Source organism: Manacus candei, unplaced genomic scaffold (assembly GCF_025592945.1).
Source record: "Manacus candei isolate 608988 ecotype Guabito, Panama unplaced genomic scaffold, ASM2559294v1 h1tg000050l, whole genome shotgun sequence".
NCBI classification, from domain to species: Eukaryota; Metazoa; Chordata; class Aves; order Passeriformes; family Pipridae; genus Manacus; species Manacus candei.
In genome coordinates this window covers 6,594,147-6,614,249 of record NW_026138098.1, presented here as the reverse complement: position 1 = coordinate 6,614,249, position 20,103 = coordinate 6,594,147, and positions in this window count along the sequence as shown.

The following is a 20,103-nucleotide window of genomic DNA, read 5'->3' as shown; positions in this document are numbered from 1 at the left end:
GCCACCCAAGTGCAGTCCTGGCTCTGGACAGGTGTGTTCATTTTGATGTCCTTTCTTGCTCAGACCCTGAGCTCATGGAAAGATTTAATTGAATGGTAAACCCAAACCAAGCCGCCTCCAGGTCTGGGCTGGCCCTGACCCTTGTGGGGTCAGGAAACAGACTCCACAGTGGGGGTGAAGGTGGCTGTGGTGGCCCTTCTGCTGGTACATTGTAGACAATAGCCAAAACCAATCAGAGTGGCATTGAAGGACTTGCTTCAAAAAACGCAAAATCTATTTAAATAGGCCTGTTCCCATCCCTTTTTCCTAATCTTTGGACTTGTTATGCAGGTCAGCGAGGATTTTTTGGCTTTCTTTTGTCAGGCAAGGAAGCTTTGCTAGATACCAAAACACTTCAGCTGCAGCAAAAATCAGAAGTGTCAATGAGAAAAGACCTCCAAACCCATGGATTCCAATCCAGCACTGTGGTTTTGGGAATGGGAGGAGGTGCTTGTCCCAGGCTCTACACCTATTTGGTTGCTCCTGGCCAAGCTCCAAACCCTGGAGCAGTTGACCTTAGGAGAAAGGACATGAGATCCCTGCTCAGAGAGCTGCAAACAGTACAGAAGATGTTTTCATAGGGCAGCTTTTACCTGATATAAGAAATCTCATAAATCTCCTGGAAATAATAAGACCCAGAAGAACACCAGTGCATTGCTCACAATTCCTGCCCAAGAGCTGTTTTCCATGAGGAAATACATAAAGCCCATCAAACACTCCATTCCAGGTTTTATGGGAAGGCTCACTGTCGTTTAACAAAGGATAACAATGGCAAATCCATCGGGGGTGGAGGGGGGGGAGTGCAGAAAGTTTGCTGTGTAATATAAATTACCTCATTGTTGAGGTAATTACCTAAATTACCTGTGCAATACAAATTACTTGGCATGAGTTATGCCTTTTAGCCTAATGAATCCCATTTATTTACAGTAAATGTAGGATCTTTATTGAGTTATCCCCTATCACTCACTGTCAGTCTGGGCTTTGCTGGAGTGGAACTGGGAGCTGCCAGTTCTACTCAGGAAAACTCTGAGCAAATTGTACTGTCCCGTTTTGCTTTTGGGCTGTTGTGTCTTGTAGGTCTGTTCTCTGTCCCTTAGGGGTCATTTGCCCTTTGCTGTGGGTTTGTGCTGGGTGGATTTGTGTGGGAAGGGAAGAAAAAAGTGGTTTGCATCCTCCCCTCACCTTTCATCATTCAATTAATTGTTAATGGCACCAGCATTGTCCTATCAGCCAAACCTTCCTCTTCTTTGAGCTAAACCCTCCCTGCTGCTGGGGCTGGCACTAAACATGAGGCAGAGCTGGGGCTTCTCAGCTGCTGATGGTGCTTTAAATAACCTCATTTATATAAAAAGACTAGGAAATAAAGAAGGGAGATCTTTGAGGTACCACAGGGAGGAAGTACAGTGGGTGGTGCTTGTTCCTGGAGTTATTTTGCTTGAACTTCAATGGTGAATTTACTCCAAGGACTGTGTCAGGTAATTCATGTGCTCACAGGGTTATTAAGGTTGGACAAATCCTCCCAGCCCATTGAGTCCAACCTGTGCCCAATCCCCACCTTGTCCCCTGGCCCAGAGCACTGAGTGCCATGTCCAGTTACTCCTTGGACACAAGAAACATGTTCAATACTGGTTCATATTTGGATTGAACCTGCTCTCAGTGCTTTGGTGGGACAGAGGGAAGAAATCTCTCCTTCAGAAAAAGGCAGGAATAAATTCTTTATTTGTTCTTCAGTTCCTCTTTGACTGTGCTCAGCACGCAGCAAACATTAAAAATGTGTTCATATTTAAAGGTGTTATAAAATTATGTTTGCTTTGAAGGGGGAGCATATTAATGAAGGAAAAAAAATCTTGTCCTTAAGTAGCTTCGTCCTGATTAGTTTTGGCTTTTTAAATGAACTGAGAGGTGACTGTGGCTTTATGGTGGTAATCCAGTGATGACTGTATGTGGTTTGGAAGGTTTTCTTCGTGGCCTCAAGCTGACCTGTATTTTGGAAGATTTGGGCAAATTAACTTTTTTTCATAGCTTGTATTTTAATATCTTTCACAGTGATGTTTAGGGCTGCAGTGGTTTAAGTATTAAAGACACGCAGGTGGTATATTTATTGTTAGGAAAAAAACACTTTGTTGGGAAAGCAGGCAGGCCTCAGGTACAGAGTCCTGGCACTTCCAACATTCACTTTTCCTGAGGTGACAATAACATTGCTTAGCTTTGGCACAAAGAGTGTGTGTGAAATGAAGTTGTGGGAGGCGTAACTGATATTCCTGCAGCCAGGACATAAAAGCCTGCAGCACTTGCACATTGTCCGTTTGATTCCCCCTTGGTAAAAGACATTATTTTCATTTCCATTTATTCCTACTGCAACTGCACCCGGCTCGTGGTTTTATCTGTCAAACTGCATCTTCGATGGCCGGAATAAATCACTTTAACTGCAGCTGCTCCTTCCCCCTCCCCTATGCTGCTGGGGCTGTTTGATGTCGGAATTCCAAACACATTCCATCTGAACGAGCTGTTTCTGTGCTGCTCTGACAGAGCTGGGGAAGTTACAGCTCCTGCTTTCCTTCGTAACAAATCCATCCTCAGTCAGAAAAGCTCAGGCTGAATATAAACCCCCTAATTATCAATAATGCAGTTTGAGATAAACCCAAATCCACTTGGTGTTAGTGTCAGATTTTAAAGCAATTTTTTTTTTTGAGCAGATAAAGCAATGCAGGAAGCAAAGTGATTTCACAGATGGGATGAGTATGATAACTTTTGGTTTGATGTTTTTCTATTATGTGTGACCTCCTTGGGTGATTGCTTGAAGTGTTAAAGGGAATAAGTGTTAAAGGGATCAGTCATCAGACAAGAAGTGAAGTGGGGCAAGACTTCTCCTGTATGTGCATATATATGTACATAGATATATTCAAGAGAGTATATATATTTCAAGATCTATATTTCAAAAGAGTATCCTGGTGAAAATATATGTTAAAAAGACAAGTCAGGAGCTTCTGTAGCCTCTCTTTGTTACCAGGACAGGACATCACTTTGCAGGTGCACAAACATTCACTCCTTACATACTTGGAGTTCTTCCTCCAAAATTTTCTATCGCTGCAGCTGCAATGGGGATAGAATAAAAAAGCACAAGCAGAGGAATAGTTGGGGGGGTTTAACCCTTCCCTCCAGAGAAAAGGCCTCTGGGGACCCAGCCCTGAGCTGGGATCTGCAGGGCTGTTACAAGGCTGTGGGGTACAGAGACCATCCCCACCCCTCTTCCCTCACGATCACAGAATCCTGGAATGGTTTGGATTGGAAGGGACCTGAAAGCCCATCCAGTTCCACCCCCTACCATGGGCAGGGACACCTTCCACTAGCCCAGGTTGCTCCAAGCCCTGTCTGACCTGGCCTTGAACACTTCCCGGGGTCAGGTGGTGCTGGTGCCAGGTAGGCAAGAGCAGGATTGGTGCCCAGTGGGCTGAGTAGGTCCTGGTGTTCCTGATCACCTTCCCAGGATTCCTACAGCTGCTCCTACTGGTGTTATTTCTAATGGTTTCTATTCCAGCCACTTGAAGGCCCATATTTCAGTTTTATCCACACTACTAATGAGCTGTTTACATGTGCTGGCTATAAAAGAGTGTAATTTTTCTTCCTTCTCAGAGTGGTGATGCTGGACATTAATGGGGGGTTGTAACCATGTTTTTCTGTCTCTCACTTTAAAAAACAGCTTGTGCTTAAATGGGGAGAATTAAAAACCTGACATGCAATTGTGTTCATTGATCATGTCCCTCCTTTCATTAAGTGTTTGTGGCTTTTATGTCCTGTAGTTCCTGTTGCTTTTGCACTGCAGAAATGGGGCAGGAAGTAAGTAAGCAAATAAACCTGGCTAAAACAACATATCATGGAATCACAGGCTGGTTTGGATTGGAAGGGACCTTCAAGAGCACCTAGTCTGACCCCAGGGACACCTTCCACTAGACCAGGTTGCTCCAAGCCCTGTTCAGCCTGGGGAAGTGTTGTTTTGCTGTTCAGGTGAGAGTGTGGAGAACAGAAGCTTGGAAATTATATAATTTTTTTATATATATTTATGTATTGATTTTCTGCAGATCACTTTGTAAATAATCTCAATTTAACTTGATTTCCAGTTTCCACACCCCAAATCTTAGTCCTAATTTAGCACAGATCACACCAAGAGGCAAGAAGGCAGTTGCTCCTGTCAGATGAAGATAAGAATGTCTCCTGAGACAGCAAACCACAACTTCATAATGACAAGATACTGATTTGGAAATGTTTTATTTTTCAATAACCTGCCCTCATGTCAAGGGGTGGGATGAGATGAATTTTAAGGTCTCTTTCAACCCAAACCGTTCAGTGATTCAATGTCTCTCTCAGCACAAAATCAATCTCTAGAAAGAGGAAGGAACCAAAACTATGTGACAGAGAAAGAAATCCAATTGAAATTTATAGAGGGGTTAAAAACTTCCATTAAGAATCTGAGAAACTAAAGACTCAGAAGTATAAAATGCTATTAAATATCCCCAATGCTCTGAGAACTACTGTGTTAGATCTAGATGGAAAACAACAAGATGAACAATAAGAATCTAGATAAATCATTGTTTAGGATCATTTTTTGCTGGTTTACTAATCAAGGCTTCATCTGATTAATAGTGAGAACAGAGTTCCAGGCAAAGTCACATTTCCAAAGCAAGAGAAATGGTGGAGGATTTGGGGCCCTGGCAGCTACAAATTCTCTCTCCATGGGGCTGCTCTGCAGCACAGCAATACATCACCTCTGTCTATAAGCCTGTCTTGTGCAGTCTCTGAACAAATCAAATAATTTTTGCTCCCATAGCCAAGTCCCTGAATATCCAGCAACTCATCTCACCAAACCCACCATGCTCACAAATAGAATTGTAATTGTCAGCAGGAAAATAGGCAAGTGTGGGGCAGCAATTTGTCAGATCCTGACAGTTTGACAGAGTTAAAGTGGAGACTCTTCCATTTTGGCCAAGTCCTCCCTAAAATAAATGAAGGCTCATCCAACTCCTTTCTTGGACAACCTGCTCTCACCTTGGTGATCCTTCCCCCTGCCCTTATGAGATTTTTTGGAGAGGATTGTGAAATTATGAGAAGGGGAGTTTGGAAGGAAGCTGCAGGTCATCTTCTAAAACCCTCTGCTCCAAAACTTCAAGGACAGTAATGAGGTTTTCAGGATCCTGCCAACTGCCCTTTGAAAATCTCCAAAAATGTTGATTTATGCAAGATTTCTGGGTAACCTCTTCCAGTATTTAATTGCAGTGATTGTCCAGTGCTTTTTCTTTATATCCACTTTGTTACTTTATTGCTACTTCTGATTATTGCCTCTTGTCCCCCTTTTCAGCTTTGCCTCTTTTTTTAAAACTTTTCAGGAAATCCTCCAATTTCATTAATTCCAAACCCAGAATTAAAGCCTGTGCAAAAATACAAAATTAAAAAAAGAAATGTTCCTCCATAATGTGCAAAATCTGATTTAAAGCCGTGTTCCAAAGCAAGTGCAGAGGCTGTATGTGCTCATCTATTTCCAGTTGGCCTTTTGGGGTCCCAGGGGTTTTCTGCACCAGCAGCAGGGTCTGTTCTGGTGAATGTGATTGTAGGAACAGTTCAGGGATCATAAAACGTTACCAGAACATGCATATAAAATAATAATTCATAATAAACTTATTAAATAAAATCCCATTTACATCCTTTATTTTCTACTGGGAAATTAAAGATTTCTGGTAGCAAAAGTTTTTTTCTTGGGGGACGTTACATTTGCAGCTCTCTCGTCTCTGAGTCTCTGCAGCAGAATGAGGAATGGGGGAAAATAAGTCCTGGCCATATTTTGGGAGATTAAAGATCATCATCAATTAAATCTCCTGTGCTGGTGCCTCCTGCTACTCCTCCAGACCAGGGAGACGGGAAGGGATGGGGTGTCTTGGCTCTGCAGAACCTCCAACAGGGCTTTCCATGGCCTTGGAACTCCAGTCAGATTTATTTGGCAAGGAGGCAAAAAAGCTTCTGTATGGAAAGATCTGGTGCTGAGCAATGGCCAGAAAAGAGGCACCAGTGGGAGCAAAGAGGTAGGAGTTTTAGGATATATTAGGAGATATGGAAAAATGAAATCCACTCTTCTGTGCTGTCCAGAGCCAGCAGTAGATGCCACTCACAGCACCACAAGATCTGCAAATCCCAGAGCCATAAAATAAAGGTATTCTTGTACCCCAAGTGACAGAGAGAATTTTCTTAAGCTTCTTCAGGAAGTGCTGGAAAAGGAATTTCTCTTTTCCCGGCTGTGCAGAGAGAAGTGTTTGATCTGTAGGGTGGCCATGATGTGCAGGACAGGTGAGGGATCTCAGAGAGCTCCAGTACCTGCAGGGGGATGGACCTGTTCCTCCCCAAAGCCAAGGTGCTGCCCAAGGCTCTGGTGTTTGCAAATAAATGTATTACTCATTTGTTATATGAATGGAAATATTTGACTGGAAGCCAGAGCTCTCCTGAGTGAGCTATCACTGTTCTGCCCTTCCCAAGGGGATCTTAAGGATGATGACTTGGAAAACACAATCTAAAACATTTTAAAGATGATGAATGTTCCCAGCTGACTTTTCAACCACTGATGGGACTTTAAAGGGTTTTTAGCAGCAAATCCTAGTGGTGTAATTTTAATTTTTCATAAGTTCTACCCTGGGTGCCAATTCATAAACCAGCTCGTTCAAGCCCCACTGAGGTATCTGTGTTTTGCAAGCAGTTGTGGGCAACAAATAATATTAAAATTAATATTGAAACTATTACACTTACTTTGCTTCCTCTCTCTTGAGAGAGAGAGAGAGAGAGAAAACACATTTCTTGTTTCCTCCCGTACCAAAAATTGTGAAGTGAAACACTTTAAGTGTGTGATGGATGCCTTTCATCTCAGAGCTGACTGATCTTCTGTCCTGTCACCACCTGTACAAAAGTTCCTTTGCAGTTGTGTGGTTTCTGTTGGAGCGGATAGACCAGGGAAGTAGTGGAATCACCATCCCTGGAAGGGTTCAAAACCCCTGTGCATGTGGCACTGGAGGATATGGGTTAGTGGTGACTGTGGTGTGGTGCTGGTTGAAGGTTGAACTTGGTGAGCTTAGAGACCTTTTCCAACCTTAACAATATTGTGATTCCATTCTCCTGGACCGGGGCCCAGGTAACTCAGTCTCCTGCTCAGATGGGACAGTTTGGGCCTGATCTGACTCCATCCCACCCCATGAGGGGCTAATCCAGCCCTTGGACTGCAGGTAGATTCGTATCATGGCAGCAAATATCCTCCTGGGCTTAAAGCCACTGACTCAGTTCTGGACCCTCACTGCAAGAGAGACATTGAGGGTCTGGGGCACCAGGAGCAGCTGAGGGAGCTGGAGGGGCTCAGCCTGGAGAAAAGGAGGCTCAGGGGGGACCTTCTCACTCTCTGCAAGTCCCTGACAGGAGGAGGGAGCTAGGGGAGACTCAGGTTGGACACAAGGAGGAATTTCTTGCTGGAAAGGGTGTTCAGGCATTGGAAGGGGTTGCCCAGGGAGGTGATGGAGTCCTCATTCCTGGAGGTGTCCAAGGAAGGACTGGACATGGCACTCAGTGCTCTGGGTTGGGTGACAAGGTGAGGATCAGGCACAGAGTGGACTCAATGGGCTGGGAGGGCTTTTCCAACCTCAGTGATTCTGCAATAAGAAGATGAAAATAATGTCCTTGAAAAAAAAATGCAGCTTTTAAAAAGTCATGGGGGAGAACGTTGGGGTCTGATGAGGCCAGAAAAGAGCCCTTGCCCAGGTGAGGCCCATCCTCAGCTCAGCTTTCACTGGGTGTCTGTTGCAATGTATCTCCAGGTTTAATTGTTGACAGTAATTAACTATTGTGCAGCTGTCTTCAATTATCCCTGTTAATGAGTCAGTCTTTCCTGTAAATGACTGCCAGCCCTAGCTCTGCACATCTGTGCTCTCCCTGGGTACCAACCCTTGCTACCTCCTGCAGCAGCAATTTCGGACAATCCTCCTCCCCTGCTCTCCCTGGGTGTGACAACCCCACCACCTTCCCAAAACTCTTCTGTGAGGCCTGATAAATTCTACCAGAACTGTTTGGGTAAAATGCTGTGGGAATTGTCTGTGGTGTCACTGAGGAGCAGACAGGAAGCAATAATGTCCGTAGGGCTCTGCCATGGGAAGGCTCAGGCTTGAAAACTGATTATAAGAATTGCCAAGTTCTTGGTGCTGAGAATGTGGTACCTGTCCTAAAAAGTTTTGTTATGATATTTTAACCTTTGAAACATTTATAACAATTTATTTTTCCAACACAGCTGATCTTTCCCTTTTGCAATATTTTTTCTTGCCATTTTGTTCCATGGAATTCTAGTTGGCATTTGTTGTGGAACACTGAATAATAAGTATTTTTTCTTTAAATTTTCTTTAGCCATATGCATGGCTATGTACCCACAGGTAAAATCTCTTCAATAATTCATTCTATGAAGCAGCTGTGCAGGGAGATACTCTCATCCCTTTTCAGAACCATTGTGGGAGTTAATTGACTGGGATATGTCAGCGTGATACACCCCAGTCCTCCAAACAGCAATATCCTGAAAAATATGGATGTGTGTGTTTAATAGGAACAACTAAGCGTGGAAAAAACAGAGGAAAATCCATCAACTCTTCTGCTTTGGGAAGATGCTAAACAGAAGTCACTTTATCAAATAAAAAGAAATGGCATTTTCATAACACGGGGTAATAGAGAATTATTTTATTTACTCCAGTAAATGATTGCCCATCTCCTCCAGGATGATGGGAAGTAATTTCGTGGTGTAGGACACAAGAAATGCAGAGATACAATCAAATTTCTGGGGTTGTTGGAAGATTTGTTCAAATAAAACCAGTGGATGTAGCAATCCATCAAACAGCTCAGAGCACGCTGACGTGTCTGTTCTGTCACCTTTAGGCAGCCCCAAGAATGCTCTTAAATAACTGGGATTCACTCAAGGAACTGGTGCTTGGTCTTCATTAGAGCTGAATTTGAGCAGAAATCACTTTTCTGATGGCTCTGCAGGATTGGAGACTGAAGTTAATTTATTGTCTTCAGTTCAAAACTTGAAAATGAATCCCATGTCTTGAGAAGTGCTCAGAGTAGCTGAGGGGGTAAAACTCTCCTGATTTATCAAAGCTTCAGTCGTGTTCCTGGAGCTGCAGTTTGACAACCAGGCTCTGCTATTTCTTCCATCATCCTTTTGTTAATTCTTGATTCTGCCCCACTCAGGTGAGACCCCACCTGCAGAGCTGCCTCCAGCTCTGGGGCCCAGCTCAGGAAGGACATGGAGCTGCTGGAGCGAGTCCAGAGGAGGCACCAAGATGATCAGAGGGATGGAGCAGCTCTGCTGTGAGGAAAGGCTGAGAGAATTGGGATTGATCAGCCTGGAGAAGAGAAGCTTTGGGGTGACCTAATTGTGGCCTCCCAGTGCCTGAAGGAGCCGACAGGAGAGATGGAGAGAGACTATTTACAAGGGCCTGGAGTGACTGGACAAGGAGGAATGGCTTTCCACTGCCAGACGTCAGGGTTAGATGGGATACTGGAAAGGAATTCTTGGCTGTGAGGTTGAGGAGGTGCTGGAATGGATTTCCCAGAGAAGCTGTGGCTTTCCTGCTCCTGGAAGTGTTCCAGGTCAGGTTGGATGGGGCTTAGAGCAACCTGGGCTGGTGGAAGGTGTCCTTACCTGTCTCTGTGGTAGCTGGGATATTGTTGCTTTAGTTCAGCACTTTCTGGGGGGTGTAATAGGAAAAAAAACCAAACCATTTCACTGGTGTATGTAAAACTTCCTTTAAAATGTGAATATTGCTCTTAGACCAATGTAAGGTTCTGTGTGATTTGGTACCACAAGTGGGCTCTGAAATTTAATTCCATAAAATCACAGAATATCCTGAATTGGAAGGGACCCACAAGGATCATCCAGTCCGGCCTCTGGCCCTGCACAGGTCACCCCAACAATCCTACCCTGTCCCTGTTGTCCAAAAATTGTCTAAAGTAATTCCAAATCCTTTTGCCCAGGGGTGTGTTTCTGAAGGGTGGATGAGTTTATGAAGACTCTGACAGTCTGTGTTGGGGAACAGCAAAGCTTCTCTGATCTGAACAGAAATAGATGCCACAACAACTTTGTCATTTTCTCGTGCTCCTTCCTGCCCCAGATTCCCATCTGCTCAGCTCTGGGAGCACAGACATTCACAATGCCGGGAGAGGGGGAATTCTTGGAAAATTCTATAATACCCAGCAAGGACTAACTGTTCTCTTTGAACAAGTAGGGAACTGGTCTGGGTCCTTTACCTGTGCCCCCAGGTGAGTCTGGGCATGCTTTGCTGTGACAAAGCCCCTCTTGGAGACAGAGGTGTCTGATCTAACCCCCCACGTGTGTTTTTTTTAACAGAAAACAGAGTTTGCACATCAATTTCTGAGCGTTTTCTCAGGGGGTACTTTGCATATTTACAGTTTTCAGTTCAGGTGTTGACAGCAACACACCTGACAATGATTCTGACATTAAAGGTCTGCACTCAGTTCAAATTTTAATTGTGCTTTATGGATAAAAGGAGTCTCTACATCAATGCAGTTTAATGGCATTGATTTCAGCATGGAGTTCTCAATTATTATTCAGAATTCTCTGTTATCTCACTTCAGTTCTGCAGCCTGAGCAGATAATTCAGTGTTTCATGTGATAACCTTTAACTCCCATCAATGTCAGAAGCAAATTCCTATGTGAAATCCTGTTCTTTCAAAGTGTGCTCTGTAGGTAAATAAGGCATTTATTGCTCTGACAGGGACCGTGAGACACTGAGAACACTCTCACTTACAGTATCATTTGCAGAATCAGCTGATGTATAAGTCAACAACTCAGGCAGAGCTGTTTCCTGGGGTTGCAGGAGAAATGACTGTAGTTGTCCCATTACTGAGGAAAGTGAAAAGCAGGAAAACTCCACCACTGCATGTAAAGTTACAACTGAGGGGATAATGAAATGCTGAATGTACCATGTTTAGTCTATGGAAAATATAAATCCCTCATCCCTGGAAATGTCCCAGGTCAGGTTGGACGGTACTTGGAGCAACCTGGTCTAGAGGAAGGTGTCCCTACCCAGGGCAGAAGGTGGAAAGAGATGATCTTCAAAGTCCCCTCAACCCAAACCATTCTAGTCTGATTCTATTCCAATTTTTCACCTACCTCACCTTTCCCCAGCCCATCTCCCTCTGCACTGCTGGAGGGAATCCTTCAGTCTTTGGAGGGGTTCTTGAGACTTTCCTCTAACATCTCCCGTCATCTTCAATCTCCATTTCTATTCTTAAATATCTATCTTTGGAATTATTTGTTGGTAAGAAGGTGGAAAGGCAGCCTGGGTCCCAACGTTCATCCTGAAGGTGGAATCACCGTGCCTCGGGTGACCTTGGAAATTCCTGATGTCATAGGAGGAACTGACAGCCAGTGATATCAAAACCTAACAGGGTTCCATTTAGGCTTAGGAAATAGCTCATGTTTCTCTAATAGTTTCTAACAGGTTCTGTGAAACTTTTTTGGATGAGTGAAGTGAAAATGTATTTATTCCTTCCTGGTGGGCCTCTGTGACTCTTGCTCTTAGGGTTGTTCAAAGCAAGAACAGATCACAGAATCCAGGAATGGATTGGGTTGGGAGGGATTTTAAGCTCCTCCAGTCCCACCCCCTGCCATGGGCAGGGACACCTTCCACTAGCCCAGGTTGCTCCAAGTCCCATCCAGCCTGGCCTTGGACACTTGCAGGGATGGGGTAGCCCCAGCTTCTCTGGGCAACCTGTGCCAGGGCCTCACCAATATTTTCTCAGGAGATGTTCTCTGCTGTCTCAAAACAAAAACCTTCCAGCACATTAATTATCATGTGAAACATCAGCACAGAAGTGCTGTATGGCAGCACAGCACCTGTGGGAATTCCCAGCCCCAGATTTCCCTGGATTTCCTGTGAGTGATAAACTGTGCTGCTGTGCCAGGGGTGCCGTGTTGTGCTTGTGACTACAGGGACATCCTTAATGGATGGGGCTTGGAATTGCACCCTCAGGAATCTCATGACTCTGTGAGCACTAAACCTTCTGCCTCCCTCACGTCTTTGTATATTTTAATTTCAGGAATAGGGTTTTTTTTGGGAATCCTGCCCCCTGTGAGTCATGTCTGTACCTCCTGCTGCCCTCGGACCAGAGCTCTGTGACCATCCCCACACTCCAACCAATAAGGAATTCCAGTTCTGCAAGATGGCTCATGGAAATAATGCTGTCAAGCTTTGCCCTAGGACTTGGAAAATACAGCTGGGCAAGGAGAAGTTCAGAATAAAAAGTGTCGCAGGCTGAAAGTCTGGGCTATGAATTCCATGTACTGTGTGCACACAGGAATGAGGAATTGTGTCTGAGCCTGAAATTACACATACATATAATATATAAAATCTCATTATACCATGTCGGTTATTACCATATAGTAATTATGTAGAATTGTGGAATCCCAAAATTAAGGTTGGAAAAGACCTCCAGTCCAACCATTAACCCAGTACTGTTGTGTCTAATAGAATTGTGTATCTCACATGCACATTTAATAATCAATTCTACAAAAAAATAAATAACTCTTCCCCAGAGCAGGTGTAGTGACAAACACTCCAGTCTGACCTGGACAAAGAATATTGACATTTCAGGAGTGCATCACCTTAACACAAAAACTGGCTTTGTCCAGCACTGCTGATGAGGGTTTTCCTGTACAATTTCTGCACAAACATTTTAAAAGCAGATTTTATAAACTGCCTTAATAGCTTTCATGGTTTCCCGACAATAATTTTGTTTTCTTTTAACACAACTGGCTTGGAAAACTCTGTCCCTTTGCAGCCAACCCCCATCTGAGTTTGATCCCAGGCAGGACTTGTCTCTGGCACACAGAGTGTTTATTTGCAGCTGTTTCTGGGGAATGTTGTATTTCTTTAAACGTTGTTGTTTTAAATAGTGACAGGTTCTTTATCCTGCTCCCTATTAACAGATCCTCTGTGTCCTGATCCAGAGGTTGGGAAACCTTCATGGAAGGGGTTGTGAAGCATTGGAACAGGCTGCCCAGGGCAGTGGTGGAGTTCCCATCCCTGGAGGGATTTCAAAGCTGTGTGGATGTGGCACTTGGGGACAGGGGTTAGTGGTGGCCTTGGCAGTGCTGGGGAACAGTTGGACTCGGCCTTGGAGGAATTTTCCAACCTAAATTGTTCTGTGATTCTATGAATTCCTGCCTCCACATTAATAAGGAAAATTTCTACTTCACTAAAGCAAATAATGCCTTGGAGGCTTCAATTCTCCTCTTAGTATTTTCTAATCAAAGTATTAAAAGTGAGGTTTTATACCCAGGCAATCTTCTGCTTGTGGCTGCTGGAGGTAAACCAGGAATCATTTATGTGAATTAGTTTATGAGAAGAGCACGGGAAGAGAATAAAAACAAAATTCTTATTTCCAGCCTGTATAAATATGCAATTGTTGGTTCTAATTTATCTTACTTTAAAATGTCAGTGTTGTATGAGAGGAAGGAGAGGACCCTCAGGCTTTTACCTTAATTGTTCCTTTGCCTCCAGTTCATTTCACCTGACTTTTTTCTCCTCTGGCCATTTTCCTCTTCAGGCAGAAACCTCCAGGTACTGCTGGGACTGTGAGGGATGTTCCCAAAGAAGGACTTCTGGTGGCACAAAGGTGTGGAGAGGGCTGGACATATTCCCCAACGGCATTTGGGTGCAAAAGCTTCAAAAGTAAGATATTCAACATCATCCAAATTGAAATATTATCTGCACTAAGCAGTGATGGAATTTAGGTGCTGGAAACAGCTAAGGGATTGATAATCCATAACTGTTTTTTTAGTTGATATTTCTTTTCCCTAACCCTTTTTGAAAGAACAGTTTTAGGCTGGAGATGAATTCTGAAATTCAAAGATGGTCCCTTCCAAGCCAAACTATCCTGGGATTCTGTAATTCTGTGATGTTTCTCAGCATCCCGACATGGTGGTTTTCCATGTATGGGATTTGTGATCCAGCAGCTGTAGCTGATGAGAGCAATGAGCCAGGCCAGGGAAAGGAGGATGGGGAAAAAACTGATGATTTTGGAGCCAAAGGGAATTTAAATCAATGTTAATTCTAGGGGAGGAATATCCTGAGAGAGCAGCTTGGCCCAGGAGACTGCAGAGCCAGGAGCCCCAGGTTTCCTTTCCAGATGTTCCACCTCTGCACTGAGGGTATCAGAGAATCGTGGAATCATGGAATCTTTTGTGTTGGAAGGGACCTTAAAGCCCATCCAGTCCCACTACCTGCCCCTGGCAGGGACACCTTCCACTAGCCCAGGTTGCTCCAAGCCACATCCAACCTGGCCTTGGACACTTCCAGGGGTGGGGCAGCCACAGCTTCTCTGGGCAACCTGTGCCAGGGCCTCACCACCCTCACAGGGAAGAATTTCTTCCCAATATCCCATCTAACCCTGACCTCTGGCAGTGGGAAGCCATTCCCCCTTGTCCTGTCCCTCCAGGCCCTTGTAAAGAGTATCTGTCCATGTTTCCTGTCGGCTCCTTCAGGCACTGTAAGGCCACAATTAGGTCACCCCAAAGTTTCTCTTCTCCAGGCTGATCAATCCCAACTCTCTCAGCCTTTCCTCACAGCAGAGCTGCTCCATCCCTCTGATCACTTTGGTGGGATGGAGTGATCTAGACATTTGGGAGCAGAGGCTGCCTGTGCCCCTGCACAGAACCAGCCCCAGTCTGACATTCAGCTTTATGATAATTTCTCCATAAGCTCAAACAGTTTCCTCTGTCTGACACCAAACCCGTGATGGTGATTATTCATTTGCTCTGGCTGTTAGTGAGAGTCATAAACCTCCACAGAGCCTTGGGGGAATGCTTTCAAAAAGGCTTTTTAATAAACTGTGAAAACTGTTGTTTCAGCAATTGGAAAATAATTAAGGAGCAATTATGGAAGCAAACAGAAATCCTGAGCATATAGTCAAGCTATTAAAATATGTTCTTTTGGAAATTATTACAGTCATACTGGAAAGAAAAGCCACGTTTAAATAAAGTTATGGTTATAACAAACTGAGGGGAAGAAAAAAATTGAAAGTAGTAATTCAGGTTAGAAAAAGTAAATATTAACAGCCCCCCATGGCAGACACCTCATCTATGGGAGCTCTTCCTTCCTTTCTTAATTTTCTTATGAAAAATCATAGTTCCATCCCTGGAAGTGTCCAAGGCCAGGTTGGACAGGTCTTGGAGCAACCTGGGCTAGTGGAAGGTGTCCCTGCCCGTGACACAGGGTGGAACTGGATGAGCTTTAAAGTCTCTTCTAAGCCAAACCATTCTATGCTTCCTTATTTTGGATCTTTTTTCCACTCTTAAACCAAAAATTTCCTTGTTTGTGACCGTTCTGCAAATGTAAAGGAGGAGCAATTTATTCTTTATTGGCTTCACAGTTAAAACTCCAGAGGTGCCACATCAGTTGTGATGCAGAGACTACACAAACACCACCTCATGTGTTTGCACCCCATCCTGTGACGGGACCCTGCCCTGGATTTCACAACCCATTTTGTTTTCTAAATGACAGAAAGGTGAGTTTTTAGAATCATAGAGCCATGGGATGATTTGGGTTGGAAGGGACCTTAAAGCACATCCCATGGGCAGGGACACCTTCCTCTATCCCAGGTTACTCCAAGCCACATCCAAGCTGGCCTTGGACACTTCCAGGGATGGGGCAGCCACAGCTTCTCTGGGCAACCTGTGCCAGGGCCTCACCACACTCAGAGCCAGGAATTCCCTCCCAATATTCCATCTAACCCTGCCCTCTGTCCATGTGAATTCATTCCCTCTTGTACTAATATATCTTTTATGTCCTATTACAACTTTCCAAAGTTGTAACACCGAGCAGTGTAATGACAGTCTTTAATGAGATTCATTTTCTCCCTAATCCAGCCCCGTGCAGGTTGAAACAAATTACTTCTAAATAGTGAAACAAAACACCCACTCACCAGATTTCACTGATTAAGCAGCACTTTCACTTGCCTGCTCTTCATTTTTCACTCTTGGGAAGAGTTATATATCTTTTTATTAGCTGGAGATGGGAATTTGTTTTACTGCCTCTCAGCTGAACGCGTTACATTGAAATTGCTAAATGAGGTCCATAAAAAAGGTGTTTTTAGGAAAAGAGGTGCTGTCTCTATGCCTGGAAGGGGCAGCACTGAAGGACCAAATCCTGGCAGACCCAAGCACCCCCAGTTCCCACCCACAGCCCAGTGGCTCCCAGTTCTGTCCCTCACACCATGTCCTTTGGTGTTGCCTCTGAACAATATAACACAGTATTAATATAAATCACCAGTCATGATTGCCAGGAATTCTTCTTCCCAGGGAAAGTTTGGGAAGCTCCCCATAACTCCCAGGGGAGCATGACCACCTTTAGAAATTGAGAATATTCTTAGTCAAAAAAATCCCACTTTCTAAAACTTGTCATTAAAAAAAAAATCTCACTTTCTAAAAGGTGAATTTTTGAGAATGTTCTGCTGGTTTGGGTTTATTTGCCCACATTTCTCCTTCTCAGTCTCTATTATTGCTATTTTCCTCTATCCTGGTGCATGCATGGCCCCACAGGGCATGCAGTGACTGAGGCTGTTCTGAGGAGCCACCACAGTGCTTGTGGTTTATGAGGGGTTTGTGTGATCGATTTTTGCCTTTCAGCTGAGATAATGGGCACTTTGCATAGAGGATTTATAACCACAAACATCCCTCGGCATTGGCACATGAAATGGGCCTGGCTTTTATTGCAACAGCACTTTATTGATTTTGCAATGCTCTGCTCAGTTCTCCCTGCTCAGCTCTCCCTGTTCAGTTCTGCTGGGTCTAATTCTGCCTTACCTGGAAGAAGGAGTTTTCCCACGACTCTCCCATCATGATTTAACTTCCCAGAACCATTTTACAGCCTGACTTTCAGAGCAGTTTTATGCCCATCTGACTTTGTTAACACAGCATAAAATGTACCAAAAAATTGGAGGACATCACATCAAGGGCTTTAAATGTGTATTTATCCACATGGTGGTGAAAGGAAGCAGGAAGGACACTCAGTTTGGAGCTATTCAGTGTTTCTTTTCAGAAATGATGTGAATGAAGGATTCTAATTCTCAATTCTAATGATTTTAATCATTCTAATGCTCAATTCTAATGATGGAATTACTTATTTGACATGTCAGAGCTTGGACTAGATGGTCTTTAAATGTCTCTTTCAACCCAACCAGTTTATGATTCTATGATTCTAAAAACTCTTTATCTGCTGAGGCATCTCATTTTCATTTTTCTAATGAAAACCTTAAGGGTTTGAATCCAATGGCTCAGTCACATCACTCAGGGCATGATCCTGCCCCTCCAAGGGAGCCACATCAGTAATAGTTCTGGTAGAGATGCTGTGAAACAGAATAAAATTTTTCTGCTATTAAAACTCACAGGACTGGGGAAATTGCTGCCAATTTACTGCCACAATTGCTGTGCTGGACAGCAAAGAACTGCAGAATGGTTTTGTGATTCTGTGTTTCCAATTAAAATGCATAACATTTTTCTGTTTTAACTTTACCATTTTTAAGCATTTATCCATTCACTATTATATTCATGCTTGATATGTATCTCAAACTGCAATTTTTAATTTATTTTTCTATCTTTCAGCAAAATTTTTTTATTATTTCAACAATCAAGGGTAGAAGTGTATTCCTTATGTGCATGAGGACAGAAACTCTACAGTTGTTTTCCTGTGGTTTCCCTAGTCCAGGTGAGCAGTGGTGATGTCAGAGGTATATCATCTCTTTAATTCTAATTTGCTTTATTTACCTCAGGATGAATAGAAATATACCCAAAGTTTTCCTACTTGTCTGACCCCAAGGAAGGTGCCAGTGTGCCCATTTTCACCCCCCAGGTGATGCCAAGAGCATCAGTGGGCACTGCTGCTCTCGGAGCACAGGGAACCCCCTTAAACACCACAGAGCTGCTGTTAAATTGAAATCCCAAGGGGAAATGCAGAGAAAGTAAGTGGCTCAGGGAAGCAGAGGGCTCAGCCTGGCTGGCATCTGCACCACTACAGAATTCTGGATGAAATCCAGCGATAAATTTGCACAAGAGAAGGGGAATCAATCCCCGAGAGGGAATTGTGGCCAAGTCGCTTTTGTCAGCTTAGGTGTTGTTCCAGCACGTGACAGGTCCTGCCCTGACCCAGATGAGACCAGAGCAGGCAGAAACCCACCCTGGAGGGCAGCAGGTACCTAAAGTATTCCCCATTACAGCCCTCATTCTGCTGCTGCCCCTGGCCAGGTATGTGCTGCTTCCAGCAGTAAAGGCTGGATTTTGGGACAACCTCGTGTCACAAGAAGCATCTGAAGGGCCATTGAATGCATGTCTGGAATGCTTTTTAATGCACTACAGATACATGTCCCCCCACTCTTTCCATATCTTATGGATATGCACAGACAACGAGTTCATTTTGTGGTGACTCAGCACTGGGGTTTCCTGTTAGACCTTAAATTCCAAGTCTGTGCTGAGCCTTTTTTTGTTTCCCCTGGTGAATAAATTACAAATGCTAATTTCTGCTCAGGAGAAAGGAAGATTAAGGCAGCAGAACAGACAGGGATGCCAAAATATTTGTCGAATAACTTACAAAACTGAAACAGAGCCTGTGCATTTCCAGTGGAGCTCAGAGCAGGATTCCAACCCTGAATTTAAGATCAACTTCTTTATTTACTCACAGTCCAATTTAGTGCAAAAATATTATATCCAACATCTGTATTCTGCAATCCACTGCTGAATAAGCTTTGGAAATTCTATTTTCTCTGTTTCCTATGTATATTTGCACATGGTTCTTGCTAAATCACAGTAATGACCCTAATTCCACATGAAGGACCTGAACTGAATGGTGTCCCTGAACTGATATCCCACCTACTCCACAGCTGCTCTACAAGGTTATCATTCATTTCCCTCCCTATTTTCATCCAGGCTCTTGTAAAATGAACAGGGAAAACAAGCAACTTGAAACCATTATAAAATATTTGAACTACAACACCTGCATTAATATCTATTGTGGTGCTGAAGTTGGAGAAATGTGAATTTCCATTTCAACACTCAGAGATCCTGTGAGGTGTTTTCTCATGGTGAAGGCAAGAACTGAATTGAGGTAGGTGGGAAAGCAGGAGCAAGTTCAGCATCTCTCAGCAGCCCTGGGCAGCCTATTCCAGGCTTCACAACCCTTTTGGGGAAGGAATTTTTCCTGATATTCAATCTAAACCTTGAAAAAGCATAGAAAACTTAAATAATATAACTTGATGACATAGTCTATATAACTTTCTTTTAATTCTCACATATTTTGAATTGTATTTAGAGCTGCTTGTAAAATCAACTGTATTTTATATATATGTATCTTAAAATACCACATTTTATTCTACTTTTGGAGAAAAAAAAGAGGTCCCTTCCAACCTAGGCCATTGTGTGATTCCATGACTTACCCTTGATATTAAGCAATAAAAATAGTGCATTTCTCACTTTAATGTGAATTACTGAGATAAGTGAAATTAGGTAATAAATAAACTCTAGGAAATAATGATCTGTTTGCTGACAGCTTCTAGAAGGATGTGAATAAATCATCATGCATCATTTCAACCTTATAATTGACAAGACCAGGTTATGACATCAGTTATAAATGAATGTAGCTTTATTATACATTGGCATCTTGTAGTCAGAAATCATCCATTTAATGACACACCGGGAAAACAGCTCCTTCAGGCCCTTGGACACACTTCTTGTGGAGCTGGCAGTGCCTCTGTGGTGAGGGGTCAACTCCTACCCATTCTGCACAAAGCATTTCTGGCACATCCCACTCTTGGACTTTGCCCCCCATCCCTTTTTTAACTTTGTTGTTGAAAAATTCGCTTAATTCAACAACAATTATCTTGAGATTAGGGGTCTGCAAGAGCAATATTAAGTGCATTTATTTCACTGCAGAATTTCAATGTTCCCTTTCAGAACTCCTGCTGAAGCCCCAGTGCCTTTCCCTACCA